This window comes from Rhinolophus sinicus, chromosome 3, assembly GCF_057876585.1.
Source record: "Rhinolophus sinicus isolate RSI-liver-muscle chromosome 3, RSI-T2T, whole genome shotgun sequence".
NCBI lineage: Eukaryota > Metazoa > Chordata > Mammalia > Chiroptera > Rhinolophidae > Rhinolophus > Rhinolophus sinicus.
Window position 1 is genome coordinate 39,332,817 of NC_142503.1, and position 16,621 is coordinate 39,349,437.

The 16,621-nt window shown below is 43.8% G+C and overlaps 1 long non-coding RNA gene and 1 pseudogene across 1 annotated transcript in view; one reads left to right on the plus strand and one right to left on the minus strand.

Moving 5' to 3' along the window:
• The first annotated feature begins 2,719 nt into the window (after positions 1–2,719).
• The window catches only part of LOC109453685 (uncharacterized), an 85,570-nt gene continuing 71,668 nt past the window's right edge, over positions 2,720–16,621 (plus strand). The window contains exons 1-2 of the long non-coding RNA XR_016020622.1: positions 2,720–4,117; positions 10,256–10,327. This is a non-coding gene — a long non-coding RNA (uncharacterized LOC109453685). The remainder of the gene's footprint in view (positions 4,118–10,255; positions 10,328–16,621) is intronic.
• LOC141570836 (U6 spliceosomal RNA) lies at positions 8,800–8,898 on the minus strand (annotated as a pseudogene).

Sequence of the window (16,621 nt, forward strand, 5' to 3'; positions counted from 1 at the left end):
GATTAGCCACAGTGGGAAGCTGTTATCTCTTAGGACTAGAGGGCAAAGGAGAGGAAGTTAAAAGGGCCCAGGATAACTACGCCCTAGAAGAGGAGTGCTGGAGGGATCGGCCTTTTCAGAGATGGGAAGGCAAAGTGGAGAGAGAGGAAGGAAGACATACTCTGGCCTCTCTCCTCCCATGCTCTGATCGAACACTGACCATTGTCAGTGCCTCACGCTGGTCAACCACCAAGGGAACCTGGGTGATATGGTCTGCAGGGCCAGAGCAGGGCAGCAAATGTGGGGAAATGCATGGACTGGGACAGAACAGTGTAAACAGAGATTAACCAACACACAGAGAATACATTCCCTAGAACTTCCAGAATTTGTCCAAGATGGGAATTGACAAGTCCTGTTGGGTAGCTCCAGGCATTGTCCCTCGCTCTCTGATTTCTGGATTCTGCCATTCATCAGACCCTCCTGCACTAATGTGGGCCTGCCCAGTAACACCAGAGACAGAGAAGCAAAATACAGAGAATGTTTGTTGTTATTGGTAACTTTGTCCTTCTCCTGCTGCTAACACGCTCTTTGACAGTGGAAGTCACAAATGTCTGCAAGCCTCCTGGATCCATAAAGTCTGGACAATACATCTGATGTTCTCTGTGGTGCCTCTGGCTTGCAAGATTTTTTAGGAGGGTCTTTGGCTTCTTCCCTATGATGGCAGTTAGCATTCTGGCTCCTTCCAAATACGCAAGCAGCCCTCTTTTGCCTACCGCTGTCTGCAGTGGTTTGAAGGCTGGTCAAGAGCAACGGCAACAGAGCCCTGTCCATCCAAGGAGCAGACTGCAGCCTATTAGCATTTTATTGACTTTGGCTCTGCTGTTGGTTGTGAGGATTTGTAGTGAAATGCTTTCCTATACATTTGAGTCAAAGCGTTGTCCAGGCGAAGGAGCACTTGGAAGATATGTTTGCGTTCTAGTCTGTGTTCTAGAGACAGACCTGATATAAAGAAACACACCCAGCAACTCTGCTTCCTAGGTGGGTGGAGGGGGCTGAGGAGTCTTGCTGAAGGGGCTCACTTTTGTACACATTTCGGAGGTTTAATTTTATTAGCCGATGCAAATGATCTGTTCCACACATGTAAAACAAAAGGACAAGAAAATGATCCCTGTGTCAACATCAGGATGTCTGGCTTCAAATCCCATTCAAATAGCTCCCTAAAAATGATCAGACACTGAATACATTATTTTCCTGACTTTGACAAAACCAGTCTGCACAAAGCAGCAGCCCCATGAGGTTACGGATAAACCAACCATGTTAAAACTTCAGCATTTTCATGTCAGTCACAGATTTTCTTAAGGGCCAAGTCACTGTTTAAGGACTAATGTGTTTGGAGAGGGGGAAAAAAATCGCACTGTGTTATTAGGCAGAATCCCCTTTATATATAGGGATTGGATCAGTTTGACCCTGATTGTGTTGCCTGCTTTATTGTCCTACTTCAAACACGGGGCCCTGGGCATCATCTTAAGGAAGGGCTGATTGAACTGTCCGCCTGACACTTGTCAGCTGTGGATAATACGGGTTTCAGTCCGTCATGCTCACACATAAATGAACCATGACAGAGATAGACTGTTGAATAGAAAAAAGCAGTTTTACTGTGGATAACCTTTCTTGAATAAATGCAACAAATAATAAAGCCTGAAGAAGAGGACATGTACCTTAGGAAAGCAGTGATGTTCAGAAGCAACTGGTTATTATCTTTCGGGGTCTCAAAAATCGCCCCTTTATCAGGGTATGTGATTGAGAGAAAGGGGAAAAGGGCTGTGATTACAATAAAAATGATGGCAGTTGAGTCCATGCAGTCTTCAATATAATATCACATAACAAAACCCAGTTACCACTCACCAGGATTAAAAGAGGAGGCATTGTTTGTGTACCAAATAGAATCCGCAATTGTTCTTAGAAAATGGTGGCACACATCTTAATTAAAACAGCAGAAAAAGAATCTGAAACTTTATTTCTCTAAAATCTCTCTCTCTCTCTCTCTCTCTCTCTCTATATATATATATATATATATATATATATATATATATATATATATAAATATGTATATATATATATATATATATATATATATATATATATATATATATATATATATACACTCCAAGTAGAAATTCTGGAAACTCTACATTTCAATCAGGGTAGTCAAAAGAATGATTTGAATTTACAGGCCTGTAATTGGAACAAATTGGAAACAAAAGAAGAGCTCGTTTAAGCCACGTGATGAGGCCACAGTGCTGCTGTGTACAGTATGCTAGAAAAAAAAAAATCATGTTTCTTTAAAGCAAAGCTAACTCCACGGCAGGCTCCAAGCAATTTGCATAAATGTCTCTACCATGATTTTTTTTTTATTTATGGGCCCTAAGTTTCTAATTAAATACTAATTAATACTATCACCAGAATTGTCTCCCATCCCCAGCTCTTCATAGCTTTGTCACTTTGATTAATACACAGTCATTTATTAACTTATTTAACAAGCTGGGGTGCCTCATGACAAACTAGATTAAATTATCCTCATAACAGTCTCATTACTGAAAAAAGGGAATTTTAAACTTAATAAAAATTATCCTCAATAATGTTAAAGCTTTTTTACTGCACCCTTAAAAGATAGAAATAGGTTTCTTGTTTGATTTATAATATATGGAGTTGTATAAAGCATTCATTAATAAAATTTATAAGTTCATTTAAGCTTGCACATTACAGTAGTGCTGTAGCCTTGGGTGCTTATTATTTAACTTTTGCTGTAGTTATGAAGATAATTAATGTCCTGACCAGACAGGGACTAAAATACCCACTAGAATGAAATAATTAGAGACATAAATAATGTTTAGGTTCTTGTGTGCTGCTCTTTAAATTAATTGTTTTGTTTTCCACCCAAACTTGATAAAGAAGAAAATAAGAGTTTACCAGGGAACTGTACGATGAAGGCGAGATGTTTGTTTCGGTGGATGGGCAAATGCTATGATGCCTCCCAGTTTCTGGGTTGGAGAAGGGAGTGCCAGGGATTTCAGCTCTTTCTGGGGAAATGTTGGGCCCTTGTCGCTCTCTGGCTCCCTCTAGTGGCCAGGTCCTGGAGGCAAGCACACCTTGCATCAAGGCCTGCTTTTAGCCCACTCAGGAACCCCGAATGGGTGTGTCCCAAATGAAAACTGGAGGAAGTCTTCTCATTAAGTGCTGGGGTAAGCTTCTAGTTTTAGACTCCGAGGAGAAGGAAAGCCCCAGAATGTGCTGAATGAGCCTATGGCAGCAAATCTTTCATGCTGACGAGGCAGAATACAGGAAGTTGTGGCTCAGGCCCCGCTAGCTTCAAAACAAATATGTACAAATACTTTGAAATGTACATGGAGTGCAGACCCTTGGTGGGGCTGTGTGTTACAGTAGGCACTCCCCATGTTCTGAGGGCATATTCTCCTCTCTTTTTCAGTTTCTTGCTAAAATAGCACCCTCGTTATGGTCCCTAGGTAATCTGGGGAGAGGACAGTACAAGTGCTTCTAATGATGGGCAGCTGTTTGCTAGTTAAGTTCCCTTTTGATCTCTGGTGTCCTGAGTCTTTGGGAGGGGCTGCTGGAAAGGAGCAGTAAAGCCCTGGTCACAAATAGGGAGCTGACACCCTGTGTGGACAACAGTTTACAATTTACAAAGCCCTTTGGCATATATCATCCTTAGTCCCTCCAGAATCCTGTAAACCCAGAGGGGGCACTGATACCATGGTAGCTGAGGAGTCACCTGGGGCTTTGAGTTTACAAACTGACCAGTTGGTTACTTCTTCCCTGGGAAGGGCACATGGCTCCTTTTCTTTTGATTTCCTATGTCCTTCCTGCATTTCTGTATCTTGCCTCCATTTCTCCTCTCTCACGCCCTCCTTGTCTCTCTCGCTGTTCCCTTTTATCCTTGATTCAGAGCAGAGATAACAATAACTCTACTTGTTCACATATGAAAATAGCTCACTTGTCAGAGCTGCACAGGGACTGGTGCCACGGATATTCTGTGAGCAGAACAGCTCAGAGAATTTCCTTTGGGTTTACAGTGCTTCATGGCCATAGGCGTCTCCAATTCACATCTCATCCCGGGCTGGTAAGTAGATGGCAAATGTTTTTATATTTTATTAGGTTGGTGCAAAAGTAATTGCGGTTTTTGCAATTTTTTTTTTTATAACCTTTTAAACTGCAGTTACTTTTGCACCAACCTAATATAACTCTTGTTTAGCATCGATTAAGATTTCCATATTTGCACGTCTTTTAGTGGAGACCTATTAGTAGATGGTGACTTTGGCCAAAAATAGATAAATATTAAGCCAAATCTCAGCTCCCTGATATACTTAGTTTCCTCCTGGCAACTTGGAATTCGGTGTATTAAGTCCCCAACGTGTCCAGCATTCCTTTTGAGCAAGTAGGCCAACTGAAATAAAGTGGGGCCTCTAGGAACCCCGTGAGATGGCATAGATTAAAGCAAAAGCACAGTAAGGTGGGAAGGAGATCGAGGGCAGTAGTGGAAGGTGAAGGACCAGGGGCCTTTTTTCCACCTAGGCCCTTCCACGTGTGTCCCCACTGGCTTCATTATGGTGACCCGAGGAGTGGGAAGGTGAAGAGAGAGATGGAGAGAGGCCGAGGATTAAGGACGCATGGTACTGAAGAATGGAGGAGAAGTAACTGCTTTTTAGTGATTCTCAAACTTTGATGGATGAAACAGTGTTTAAAGGCAGATTCCCTGGCTCCGGTGCAAGAATTTCTGATTCAGTCTGTCTGAGGCCCAGGCATCTGCATTTTTCATAAACATGTAAGTCACCCTGATGCAGGCAGGAGGTTATGAAATACTGGGCTGGGAAAGGGAGAAAGAGAAGATGAAAGAACTGATAGGAGGCAAGGGAAGTGTGCCCACATCCTATTTCCCCCCTGAGAAGGTGCCAAAGCTGTGCTGTGTCCTTTCCTGCTGACCTCGGGATTCGTCTCCAGGTGGCGAGCAGCAGGCAGGGAGGGGCAGACAGTGCAAAAATTCCCTCAGGGCCAAGAGGAAAGTATGGCCACCAGGCTGCTACACTGCTCCTTTAAGATTTGTCACTTTCCTGCCTTCCTCTTCCCTCTGACAGCTGAGGAGTCCTTCCCTGAGGGGGAGTCTGAAGGAAATGGGGGTGTGGCTGTGCCCTGAGCCTGGCACTGTCTGGAGGGGCCCTCTTTCCTGCCTCCATAGCAATCCCCTTGAATAGTCTAGGTGTGAAATGGCTTTAGTGAAGCTGCTTCAGGCACACATGGCCTGCTTCTAGCTGGGGTCCTCTGTGGAGGGTCTGGCTTCTGAAGGGGTAGTCTATTGTTTGGGTCACAGTGGGCAGAAAGGTGCTGGGATCCTCACGTGGCTTCAGAACTAAGCATGCTCCCAGTCAGAACTTCCTGACCCATTGGGGCTTTTTCTATGTGCTCTTCATGCCTTCACAACCAGGCAGCTAGAGGGATGCAGATACCACATCTGTACACGATTCAATGCAACACTTGTGTGTCACTGGCAAGCACCTGGCACTGTGCTGGGTGCTGGCAATACAAAGACGAAGGAAACTTTCTTGCCAATTCAATTGACTTTACCCCTTGAGGCCATCAGTGACATTGCCCAGAGGAGAAAGGGTAAGTCCAGAAAGGTTACCTGGGACCCAGCTGGTCCCCAGCATCATACTGTCACCCGACAGAGAGCAAGACACTCGAGGCTAGATGGGTTCCGGGTTGGTAGATGGGTTCAGGGTTGGTATTGCAGGGCGGATGTGACAGAGGGCAGAGAGTGACAGGGCTTAGGGCGGTGGTTCCCAAATTGGGGTGTGTGTTCCTCCACGGTCTCTGTAAGATGACCCCCTGGGGGTGTGCAGAGAATACTGAAGCTCTTACTATATTGGCCTTTTAAAATCTTGCATATATGTCTTTCTATTTTTGTGGTATGTTTTAAATGAAGGAAGTATCAGTCCAGTAGTAAAATTATGCGATTTATGAATGAATGAATAAATAAACAAATGGCAGAGATATGGGCTCAATTGTTTTTCTTGTTTCACTGTTAGATGTGCATTATGAAATTCATAGACCATTGGTTGAGAGCATTGTGAAAAGAATGGTTGATGTTCTGGGCTCTAACGTCGAGATTGGAAGGGGATGGAAACAAAACCTCGAGAGAGCTAAGAGAATGGAAGGTGGAAAAGCTCAAGGCGATTGAAACTCAGGTTTAGTAGATTTAAGGGAACAAGGTCTCAGGAGAGGAGGTTGTGGCCAGAGAGCAGGATGAAGATTGAGAATGCCTCCGGTGGGACGATGCTAGGTGATTCCAAACTGCAACTTGTGATCAGGGGAGGGAGGGGCTGACAGGGAGGGAGGGCCAGTCTATTGTCCCCACGGATGTCAAAGTGCCTGAGTTGATGGCGAACTCTAGGACAGAGAAGAGGACGGTAAGCTACCAAGATGCCAGTGGGAGGTCGGGGGTGGGGGTGGGTAACCAGGTGGCGTAGGAAGAGAAGGAGGAATTTACATGACGGTAGAAGACTAACAGTGTCTTTGAAGGGTAAGGAGGACACAGATTCTCCCTCTCCAGGCTCTGGGAGTCTGAGAGGAGAGGATGGTGCCCAAAGGAAACAGGAAATGAAGGGAACGCTCCCTGCCCCCAGGCTACAGTTGAAGGGGCATTGCTCACCGTGGGACAGAAGCTCCAGAGGGCACTGCAAAGGCTCTGGAATGAGGGGTGCGTGGGAGTAGGTGTCAGAGGAGAGATGAGAGCAGGCTGCAGGTGAGTCTGTGGGCGAAGGAGCACCGCCTGTGCTCAAGGCCCCCCCTTTCCAACGGGGGTGTGCTGTTTCAAACGCTGTTTGGTGGGTTGTGGAAAAACTTTGTAAGCATAGCTGGCATTTTCTTTTTTTTTAAGGAATGTCTTTTTATTCAAAAAACACAATTTTTTTTTTTTAATCTGTGGTCATTCACAGTGACAGCCATAAGCCATCATGTATTTTGTCAACTGAAACCCATAACCTTTTCTTTCGTCTTTTTTTCCAAGTGATTTCTCTGAGGTTATTGGTGAGAAACACAGCTTTGAGCTTCCTGTAACAGTTCATTAATAGTGATAATGTACTATTTTAGGAATTAGAACATGCCACCTCCGCCCACTCTGCCCATGCCAGGGGTCCTCCCCCTTTTTAGGATTTTCGTGATAAATTCTGCTGTTTCACCCAGCAGCAGCAGCAGCAGCAAGGAAGAAGCCCCTTACTACCTTAGCAGTGCCAATGATGCCTTTTTCCACCCTAGCCACAAAAATCTCGAAGTGTAGCATCACAACCAACTTCTGAAGGGTTTTGCCTGATGTCCTTATCTGTCAAGGAGCCTTCTAACTGTCCTTCTTGGCAAGGTCATTGTACATAGTTTGAATATTTTCAAAAACAATTTCTATGTCACTTTTTAAAAAAAATCTCTATAGTTGGATTTGGTGAGTCCAAAGCTGGAATACACTGAAACCAATCCCAATCACCTCCTAGAAAGATGCCTTCTTCAAAGGAAACTGGAGCACACACTGAGTGCATCTGGAACTCCTTTCCATTCTCTCCCTCACTTGCCCCAGCAGCCTTCAGCTTGGCTATTGCATCTGAACATTTTGCCTTATGTTCATCCATTCAGTCCTTCCTCTTCATGGTCACTGGTACCAGCCTTGCATAAATATGTTTTGTTTTGTTTTCCAATTTGTGACTCATCACCTATCCCTTTCAAAAGCATGCAGTTACCTTTGGTCTCAATGACCTCTACTTTTCTGAGGCTGAACATCTTCAAGATGTAGCGTTAACCCTGCCTCTCCAAACCCCTACAAAACATTTATAATAAAAATGAGACAATTCCGGGGTTTAGCTTTCCTTTATTGTACCAAATTTATTCATAATACATTATGCAGGTGTTTTAATGAGAATCCAGAAACATCTTGAGACACCATATTTCTCTGAAATGTGAGAATTAAGACCCTTGCTGTTCCAGGACAAGTCTTGTGTGTAGAGTTTTCTATTGTATTCATTTGCATTAGTTCCTTCACTTCTCAGAACTCTGTCAATTAGCAAGAGCTTGATCGTGCAGGTGAGATAAAAGAACCCAGAGAAAATGCACCCAAAGTCACTGCGGGGACAGAGTCCCAGGGAGCAGTTTCCAGGCTCTCAGCCTCACATAGAAAGGTGCTGGCTCGGGTAGTAGATGGCCATCAGCTGTGACTTGTTGGCCATCAGCCGTAACCAGTTAGCCATTAGCCACTGACATAACTGCCATGGCTGAGCTAGCAAGAGCAGATTGCAGTTAGCAAGTGGTTGTGGGTTGGTTTGCAGAGAAGTGGATGGCAGATTATGGCTCCTGCTTCCTGTGTCTCCAGTCCAGCTGCCAGTGAGAATAGAATGGTATGACTTTCCTATCTATGGCTCCATGGGTGTTCCTTTTCAGCCTCACCATATCCTGCATTCTTGTGCGGGGAGCTGGAGCTGAGACCCTGCATGACAGTCACACACTTGGAAGACTGTGGAGACAGGACTAGACCCAGTGTTCTCTGTACTAGATCATTCTGCTTTTCACAATTAAGCACAAATCAGAGAATAAGATCATTCCTGATCAGGTGCATGACAGGTTAGAGCAGGAAGGGCCCTTCTCTGTATCTAATTCAACTCCCATCTTCCTAGACATTCAGCCAATGTACCTAATTAGAAAAAAATGCAAACTATTTGTATACTATAAATATTATCCCCGAAAAGAAAAGGAACATTTGGTAAATGTACAAAAAATATGGGAAAAATGTGCATGTCATCCTTGTGTAGGGGCCATGTTAATCTTCTCTGTATTGTTCCAATTTTAGTATACGTGCTGGCAAGCCGTCTCCAGAATATTTTAAAATGAATATACTGCAGTAGAAAATACCAAAGTGTATCACATACAATAAAGTTAAGCATTGTTTTGTGAGACTTTTGTGTTAGTTGCATATATGTGTAGACATTGTGGGTCCTGATATAAAATTTATTTCATGCTGTGGATTGTGCTAACGAATGTTGAAAAGCCACTGGTATAGTAGAAAGAGCGTTGTAAAGTGGGTTCAATTACTTGATTCCAGTCATTGCTCTGCCAACAATCACCTGGTGAGCTTGGCCAAGGAACTTAACCCCTCAGGGCTTTCATTTCCTTATCTTTCAAATGAGCAGGTCAAATTCGGTGTTTTGAGATCCCTTCCTCTAAGATTGTATCAATCTGGCGATACTTTCACAGCATGGATGGAACACAAAAGCCATCCAAAGGAGGAAGATGGGTGGGGAGAGGTGGCAGAAGCAGAAGGGCAAATGGGAGCCAGGTGCAGCCACATGACTTAACCCCATAGCAGAGGTGAGGACTGCCAAGCACACACACCTGGTGCTCATTCTTATTGCTTGTCGGCGTGCTGATAGCACTCCAAGATGCTGCTGCCACGTGGGTGTGAATGATGACCATGGTTAAGTCCAAATGGAGCTCGTGGACATCAGTGGAGGTGAGGACTGCCAAACACACACACACCTGGTACAACACTTGGCATTGCTAGGTGCTCAGGAGCAGTTCTTGAAGACAAGCATGATGAATAGTCCGAGGGGGAAGCAAGGGAAAGGCAACTTAAACAGAACAGCTTGAAACTTAGGAACCATGTTCCCTCTGCAGTCTATGTGGCCCTGAAGTAATAAAGACCTTCCTTAGATAAAAAAGGAAGGGGAGCAGTTTCAGGAAATATGCAACATGAAATAATGTAACTCCTTTTCTGGTGTAGACTGGTGCTTCGTTTTCTATAAAGAATAGGGACCTGTTATCATTTTCCACTCATTTGGTGGATAAGATGCAAAGTTGATTTCATGGTGGAGAAACACCCAAGAAGTTGCTTGATTTCTATTAATATAGAACACATATTTGATACTAGCACATAGGATGTGTATATGTACACACCAACACACACACATGTGCACACACATGAGAGCAGATAAATGCATTAAATGCATAAATTATTTACTGGTCCTGGGACAGCACACAATATGACAAGAAATGAGATGTATCTGTGATATGCAAGCATGCGTAGAAATTAAGGGAGTATTTTTTTCCCCCCTGGTAGAAACATAATGCCAGAAAACATTCTGCATTGGAAGAATAAAAGTACAAAGATGTTCCAACAATCGAAGGTTATAGTTTTGCACAGCTGCTTATTATTCGTTGCATTTGGAAACAGGGCATGGAGAACACAATCACTTCTCCCGGCCTGGATCTCTTCAGCATGCTGCAATTCAGCGTCACCTGCTAGGTAAGCTTTAACAAAATGTGTCTGTTGGCTTGCAAAAAACCTGGTGACAAGAGTCTGGTGTGTCAGGAAGCAGATCAAAAGTGAGCTGGGTTGTTGTTGAACACTGTGTACTTTCAAAGAAATAAATAAGTCATTTTAGTACTTGTGGAGGGCATTGAACTGACAGTTCAGAGGCCCATGGCCTGTATGGTGCTCAGATGCATTATGGGTATAAACATGAAAACGATCCCACCCAGCCCCACAGAGGAGCTTCTTCCAGTCACCCCAGCTCGGCTGAGGAGAAAACGCAGCCTGGTGGTTGGGTGCCAACATGACATGGCCATGCAGGAGAAACTGCTAGACAGAGTAGAGAGAAGATACACTTGCTAAACTCTCCTTTTGTGCAGGTGACTGGAGAGATTTAAGAGATGAATACCTTTCTGGTCCTGACCTACCTCTGGAACTAAACCCATGAGCCTAATGTGGGATGTTGATATAGCAACTTCTTCAGTTACTCTGTTTACTGCCAAATGACAAAAGCAAAACAAAATAAAATCCAACATCAAAACAAAAAATAACTCCAAACAAAGTCCCAACAACAGGGGGAAAAAAAAATCTCCAGCCCATACTAACCAAGGGGCCGTTATTTTTGGCTCTGAGCTGGGTGAGACGCTCTTTGGCCGGCTGACACTGTGCACAGCCGTCTGACTGGAATTTTTGTGAGCCGGGAAAGGGATGGTTATATTTGGCCTCTGGAAGGGAAGTTGCTGAGATAGAGAGGCAGCTTTGGGTCATAGGGTTTGAGCCTAAGCCAACAGAAAGGGAAGCAACTCACCCCTTTCCAGCTGAGGAAGTGGGTGGGACAGCCCAGCCGAACCCTTTGGCAGGGTCGTAGGGGAGGTCTGCAGGGGAACACACCACACCACTGCCAAGGAGTTTGTTCCAGTCCAGTGAGACACTCTGCCTCTGGCTGAGCTCGTCAGGAGGGCCAGCATGGGCTTGGCTACAGTGCCTGAAGAGCAGATTCATTTCAGTCTGTTTTTCTTCTTTTAGCCCACGGCACTCAGTCTAGGCTGTCTTCATGTACTGTATTCCTGGAAGTTTCTAGACTTTGTTTGCTAGTTATTATTCACATCCCCTGTGTTCATTATGAGATCTTGAATGCTTTGGCTTACATTTATCATCCACATAGCTTCCACATACAAGGGCATTTTAAAAATCAAACATGTACTAGGCTGCCCTCCCCCTTTAAGATCTGGGTGATGTATATATACAATAAATTATTAAACCTTCAGTTGTGTTATAAAAAAAAATGACACTGGAGTCATGATAGAAAAACAAGATTATTGTTTACGAATATACCACTGAAATATGCATTTTGTAAGGCTCATTGATTTATTTCCAATTCGAGAAACCACATAGACATACAAAATGGTTCATTAGATATTCATTATACCTCCTTAGCTGCTTTTACTAGAAGTGCCCACGGTACCAATGGCAAGGTTGACGTTTTCAGGGGTTGAGTCAACGCTCGAAACTCATCAATTTCTTATAGGCAGTTTTGGTTTAAAGTATTTTGATGATTTTATAGAAATGTTTTACCCCATTAAAAAGCTATAACTTAAACTGTGGAGCAGGGCAGGCACACATTAGATGATAAATGGCTTTGTGTAAGAGATTTCAGATTTGTCAAATCTGCATTAAAGAGCTATATTTGAAATTGGTTAGAAGGTTGGGTGAATTCTCCAGGTGAAAATGACATTTGTTTTATGGATCCCTCCAAAACAATTCCCCCAGAGTTTTCATTTGAATAAATCACATCCAAGTTCAGGACTCCAGAAACAGCTAGCAAGGTAGAGTCGCATTAGCTGCTTTTCTGCTTCCTCTTTTTAGGGAAAAGGGGCTCAATTTTCCTCATCTGTAAAGGAGTGAGACTAGATAACCTTAACCTGGAGGTGTGAATTTTTATACTTTCTCGTTCGTTCATTCATTCATTCGTTCATCCCACACTTATTTAGTAAGTAGGTGTGAACCTGCTCTGGCAATAAAGAAACAGCAACATATGAAACCTGGACCTTGTTCTCATAGAGATGACACCCTAGAAGGAGATAAACAATAAACAAGTAAGATAATTTCATGAATTAATAAGTGCCTTGAAGGCAATAGAGTATTGGGATGGTAAATTGCTGGGCAGGTGGCTGTAAGCCTCTTTGAGGAAGGGGCATTTCAGTGGAGGAGAAGCCACCTGAGCGAACGTCTAGAAGAGGAGCATTTCAGGAAGGGGGACCCGCCAAGGTCGAGGAGTGGCAATGCGACAGCATGCCCGAGGAAGAGAAAAACCTAAGTGTTTTCTTCCCCCCACCTCAGAGCTGTGACTACTCTGCTGCATGAAAAATGAATGAGGGACAGGGCAGCTGGTTAGCTCAGTTGGTTAGAGCACCGAGCTCTTAACAAGGTTGTCGGTTCCGTCCCCATATGGGCCACTGTGAGCTGCGCCCTCCACAACTAGATTGAAACAACTATTTGACTTAGAGCTGATGGGTCCTAGAAAAACACACTTAACATAAATGAAAATTAAAAAAACAAAGAATGAGGGAGGCCAAGGGCATAGTGGGAAGTGTGCAGAAGGGAGAGAAACAAGAGAGTCGGTTGGGAACATGGGTTGGAGTGGGGGAGTCATGTTAAGGTAGAATAGGCTACCTGCAGTTATGAAGAAGCCTGCGTCTCAGTGGCTTCACCTAGCATGTGTTTGTTTTTTCCCTGTCCGTGTCACGGCCTGGTGTGGGTCTGATGACTCCTGTCTGAGCGGGGAAGCATATTCTTGCCACTATGTGTCTCAATTTTCTCAAAGTCCTTTATTTCCAGTCTCAAGAATCAGGAGGGGAGAGTGAGTGGTAGACTGGGTTGGATGTCCTAGGGGCCAGGGCTGTACTCGCCACTTGACTAGACTCCAGGCCCATGACTCTAGTTAACCGGAAAGGAGGCTGGGAAACATGGTATTTCTTTGTGCTGAGGGACGAGGAGCTGAATCGGTGAGCATCAAGCCAATCTTGGCCACATGAGGGGAAAGAGGAAAACAAGGGGTCCTCCTACTGTCCCTGTATGCTTGAAGACCTGTATGACATATGTTCCATCTTGGCCAGAAGCGCTGACAAAGGGGCTGGGATGGACAGGGAATGTCTTCATAGTGATGACTTCTCACCATCTCACCACATATCACACAGAAGAAAGGGGGGCAACGTCATAATTTCAGCCCTGGAAGGAGCTCACCTGGATAAACCACTTTAAGCTCAAACAGAATCATTTTGCTGCTTGTCAAGAGTCTAGAGGAGAAGCCAGGTTTGATGCTAGAGACCCCTACCTCCCATGGCCCAGCCTTCAAGGCTTTCTTCCATATAACTTTACCCCATGTTAATCCAACACTAATGCTCTTGCCTCAGACCACCCACTCTAGGCAGGTCTGACTTCTTGAAAGTTCCCATTCAACAGAGAATAGACTTCATCCCCTGTGTTCTCACCATTCTTCTCCTGCAATGCCTGGGCCGTCTTCTTTACCAAATCCTACCAGTCCTTCTTGTCTTTCTGGAACCATCCCTGCCTTCTCATGCCTCAATGAAGTGCAATCACAAAGAGGCTGTATATCTTTTCCATTTACCCCTCAAGTCTACTCAGTTGCATCCCTATTTCCCATCCATCAGAGACATCTCACACAGGTCCCATTGCTTTCAACTATTAGGAAGGACTCAATGTTGAAAATGAGATTTATTTTCAAGTATTAAAAGTCCCACCTAATGTAAAACTTCAATCTCACCTCCAAATCAAAGTCACTTACCTAAGCTTCGGTTCAGGGGTGTGCAGCTGGGAAGGAGGGGTTTGTAATTGTTTCCTCCCTCGATCTCCTCTCCCTCTGACTCATCCAGGGTTCAGGTTGGTATTAGTGAGATTAGAGGAAGAAGGGCAAAACTATATCTCACATGAAAATTCCCTCTTGGTTAGTATTGAGAAGCCATGCAATGCTCTCCTTTCTGGCAGGGACCATCATCTGTTTTCTCATGGGGCACAATTTTGGGTGTTTTGAAGAACCTCCTCTCACTCATCACGTAAAACTCACACCCCATCCCCCTTGATCTATTCCAGCCACTTTAGTCTTCTTTCCATTTCTTAATAATGACATGTTCCTTCTTGCCTTAGAGCCTTTGCTGTTTCAGTCCCTTTGCCTGGAACCCACCCTCCCTAGCTTCTCACTTAGGTAACTCCTAGTCATTTAAATCTCAACTCAAGCATTAATTATTTAGAGAAGCCTGACCTGAATTCTCAGCTCAGGACAGGCCCCAATCATATACTCTCATAGCCCTTGGGATGAAGACATTAATTGTGTAAATAGCTGTTTAACATCTGTCTTCCCCACTTGAATGTGGATTCCAAGAGGGCTCGATAAACAGATATTTGTAGAAAGACAGAATAAATGGATCTTCCCAATACGCTTATGAGCACAAACAGATAATAGGTACGCAACAAATATTTGTGTAATGGACATGAAATTGAAGGCCAGAGCCATGTCTATTAATCTCTTGTTTCACTCTATGACTGAGCACATAGTAGGATCAGTGAATGTCTGTTACCTCAGTGTTTTTAACAACCTCTTCAGAGTTAACTCCACTAGTGGAGAATTGGATTCTGACCTGTGCCATATAGATATTCCTCGGTGTCGGCAGGAGAGCTGCCCTGTTATTGCTAAGCCAGGCCTCTCATCGGCTGACATCACATTCTATAGTCTGGGAGGAGTATGACTGTAGGAAGAAGACACAGATAATGTGACCATAGATCCAAAGAATGACAATTTCTTTTTCTTTTTAAGATTTTATTGGGGAAGAGGAACAGGACTTTATTGGGGAACAGTGTGTATTTCCAAGACTTTATTGGGGAACAGTGTGTTTTTCCCAGGACCCATCAGCTTCAAGTCAAGTTTCTGTCCTTTCGATCTTAGTTGCAAGGGAACGCAGCCCACCGTTCCTTGAGGGAGTCGAACCAGCAACCTTGTGGTTGAGAGGACGTGCTCCAACCAACTGAGCCATCCGGCCACGCAGGAGCTCAGTGGCAGCTCGTTGTCTTCATTCTAGTTGTGGAGGGCGCAGCTCACTGGCCCATGTGGGAATCAAAATGGCAGCCCTGTTGCCCTGAGCTCACGCTCTAACCAACTGAGCCACTCATCCACCACAAGAATGACAATTTCTAATAACTTGTCCTTCTGTTCCCTTTAGTACACTTGTACTTCTATCAGCCCATCAGAGCCAATTCTTGGTTCCCCAAGCAGAGTCACCATATGTGCCTTCAACCAACTTGCATGAAGACTTGCTTTATTAGTCACAATTAGTTGCAGGTGCAAAGACTGAGGCCACAACTAACTGTATCTGGAATCACCTCCTCACATATGAAATTAAACACTTGCACACTCAGAATTAGGTTCAAGTGGCTAATTGCACCCGGAAGTAGGTAATTGCAGGTGCAATTAGCTGCAAGTGCACTTTTTCACAGGAGACTAATTGCTACCAAAGTAAAGAGATAGGGATTGGAAATTCAGCACTGAGTGGATGTGTGGTTATTACAACCACCTGTGATTTTAATAGACCTCCCCCTCCTGACTTAGAGTGTGGTGGCCTCCCTTTGGTCTTTATGAACAGTTAGGTTGCTTAACTCCTTCCGTATATTTGTTCTATAGCATTCTCTTCTCCAGTTGGGCTTTCTTTCCTTGTCAAGACACTCTTTCTTCAGGAGTTCTAGAATCCCTGACATTTTAAAAGATATTCTTCCACTATTCATCGGTACCTAAAACCCTTCAGAATATAAGAAATGGTCAATAACTTGGACAGCTTAGTGGGTGGTAACTTCCAATTAGGTCTTGAACACAGTTCCTTGACAGTCATTTGAATGTGACAGATGAAAAGCTCTTCTCCCCACCACAGGTGAGGAGGAGATGGACCACTCCATCAAACTACCCAGAAACTTGTCTTTACTGGCAGATTCATCAGGGCACATCTTTTCCTAATAGTTTTATCAGCATAGAAGTCCAACCAGGAAAACAGAAACCACAATAGTTGTTTTTTTTTCTTTTTAATGATTATAAAATTAAAGCACAAATGGAGAAAAATTCAATGAATTTTAATTTAAATTCAACACAGTAAAATTAACCAATGAAACCCAAAGTAATAATACCACTACAGAAAGTCTTTTGATCATATAAACATTATTTAGGTAAAGAGTTGATCACCATGGTTATTTTAACAGAGAGAATTTAATAAAGGGAATTAATTAATC